Genomic DNA, 3,141 nt, shown 5'->3' with positions numbered 1-3,141 from the left:
TATGGGCCGTATGATTGACATATTTCTTGGCCAATTATATTGAGGGAATTACGTCGCCTGACGGGTTACGTCAGGGCAAGAATATTTGCATTGTAGTTGCACAACACTGTTTTTATGATGGCCGCTTTTGCAGACTAAAATAAACGAAATAAAAATGTATAACATTAAATTAATTAAAGTATTTAACTTTATGCATTTAAATTTATAACACGTATATATGAATTGGGACATATGAATTGGGCTTTGTTAAATAAAGGTTTTTCATTATTTTATTAATATTTTAATCTGATAAAAAAAAAAATCCTTTAGAATTTTTCATGTGTACAGTTAACCTGTAAAACAGTTCTAACTTGGTATTATTTAAATAACGTAAATAACTAAATAAAACATTAACTATGATATTTTGACTGAAACCATGTTTATCATAGTAAGTTCTTTTCAGTTTTGTTTTTTCACTAACATGAGCATTTAATAGATGAGATTGAGCAACACCCATTACCGCCTCTCATTCCAGTCTTTTATTACATATTATCTCGACATCAATTTATTGAACCGAACAGCATACTTATCATATATTACAACATGTTCTGTGATCCACCTTTCAGGAACATTTTAGCCTAATGTTCATTATAAATTCACAACATTGAGCAATTTGAGGTCACTAATGAAAATGTGAAATAGTGGGTTCAAATCTGCTTATGTTTTATTATGACCTGCAAATACTGCATTCTCTATGAAAGCATAAAGTATATGTGAAATTTGCTCTCTTTATACTGGCTCATTAATAATGGAGACAAAAGTCACTGATCACTGTTTCTAGAGCAACTCAGTACAGCAGGACAGCAGCTGAGCTGACCTGCCCTGACTTCATTGCTTAACTGTAGTTATCAAAGATCAAGAGCCCTTAAAGTAAAAAAAAAAAAACATCAAACAGTCAGCATGACAGTGTGATGCAATTATATTTTTCCAGCAGCTATGAGATCAATCTTAAATATGCTGTCTCAACTTTCTGTTCCTCTAGAGCCACAGAGTATTCATCCAAACACACCAGACCTGCTAGTCAACTGTCAGCATTAAAACAGTGGCAGAAGCAAATTATAAACCTCCCACTCCCAGCTGTTTTTTACACCATCAGTGTTTTGTTCCTGCAGTGTTGTTCCAACAGTTCTCGGAGGACCACAGAGTGGGACCGGAGGACAAGTACTGTAAAAGAGACTCTTTCATCCAGCATTACATACGCCTATTACACCCAGTGACCCTGTACAACATGCCTTTGTTTTCTGCTTGCATTACAAGAACTGCCCTTTTATCAGTGCTCGTTTTGTGTAAACAGTGTCTTTTCTAACATAGTCCAACAAAAGTATGTGAGACCTGGAAGCAAATGTAAAACATGATAGTCCCGCTATTTGTTCTGTTTTATTATCCTTTATTATTCTGTGCTTTACCCTTTTAATGAAAACCCCAATCTTTTCGTGTTTTATTCAAGTTGCGCTTGCCTAATTTTACCAGTAGATGGCACTAGTGGTTAAATGAACAGACAAGACGACTCGCTCTCTCCAATGTTCTAAACTCTAGACCGGTCAAGATTTTAAAAAATACATGTGCATCTTAAAAAATTTGAATATCGTATAAATTACTGCAAATAATTATTGCGCAGTTGCTCAAAGTCCTCTTTTCAGATGAAAGTACATTTTGCATTTCATTTGGAAATCAAGGTCCCAGACTCTGGAGGAAGAGTGGAGAGGCACAGAATCCAAGTTGCTTGAAGTCCAGTATGAAGTTTCCACAGTCAGTGATGATTTGGGGTGCCATGTCATCTGCTGGTGTTGGTCCACTGTGTTTTCTCAAGTCGAGAGTCAATGCAGCCATCTACCAGGAGATTTTAGAGCAATTCATGCTTCCATCTGCTCACAAGCTTTATGGAGATGCTGATTTCCTTTTCCAGCAGGACTTGGTACCTGCACACAGTGCCAAAAACTACTAGTAACTGGTTTGCCGACCATGGTATAACTGTGCTTGATTGGCTAGCCAACTCGCCTGACCTGAACCCCATTGAGAATCTATGTGGTATAGTCAAAGAGGACAATGAGAGACGCCAGACCCAAAAATACAGATGAGCTGAAGGCTGCTATCAAAGCAACCTGGGCTTCCATAACACCTCAGCTGTGCCACAGGCTGATTGCCTCTATGCCATGCCGCATTGATGCAGTAATTCGTGCAAAAGGGGCCCCAACCAAGTATTTAGTGCAGAAATTAACATACTTTACAGAAGGTTGTATTTCTGTATTATAAATTCTTTATTCTAATATTTTGAAATACTGGAAATTAGATTTCCATGAGCTGTAAGACATAATCATCAAGATAAAACAAACACAAAAAAAAGGCTCGGAATATTGCACTTCATGTGTAATGAATCTAGAATGTATGAAAGTTCCACTTACTGAATTAAATTCTGGAAAAAACATTTCCACAATATTCAAAATTATTTAGATGCACCTGTATAATTTCTGTATACACGCCAACATCTCTCAAAAAATCTGCATTAATGTGTACTCTGACACTGAAATAACAAACGTAACTAATTATTATTGGAACTTGTTTATATGTAACACATAAAATGTCGATTTACAAAATTCCATCATCTCAGTTTCAGTTTCATACCTAATTTATGATCAACACATCAATTATCATACAAATTCAAAAGTTACAGGGACCTGAAATATTATTGGTGACCTTTTTCTTGTTATAATCATGACAAACTGGGTGACTGGTGTAATGTATGTGAATGGATTCATCCCTCAATTAACGTTCAATATATAAATACTAAATTTCCAAGGATCGAGAAAAAAAAAAAAGAACGCATATACATGATTTATTTTATTTGATAAATAGTCCGTTATTATATGCATTCAAAACATTATAGTACTGAATGCTTGTTATTATAATGTAAGTTAAAAGGTATTCCACATCCATACATAAATCTGATATATGGCCATAAACATTTAAACTCTAGTTCATATGTTTGGTCATAGATATTCAAATTCCACTTTCATTTGGGAAAATATATGCAACATATGAACATATATGCACTTTTTCTTTAAATTCTTTTTTTTTTTTTTTGCAGCATTTTGAAATAAATGC

The sequence above is a fragment of the Xyrauchen texanus genome, chromosome 25 (genome assembly GCF_025860055.1).
Source record: "Xyrauchen texanus isolate HMW12.3.18 chromosome 25, RBS_HiC_50CHRs, whole genome shotgun sequence".
NCBI lineage: Eukaryota > Metazoa > Chordata > Actinopteri > Cypriniformes > Catostomidae > Xyrauchen > Xyrauchen texanus.
The sequence above is the reverse complement of the archived record's forward strand: the minus strand, read 5'-3'. Positions refer to the sequence as shown.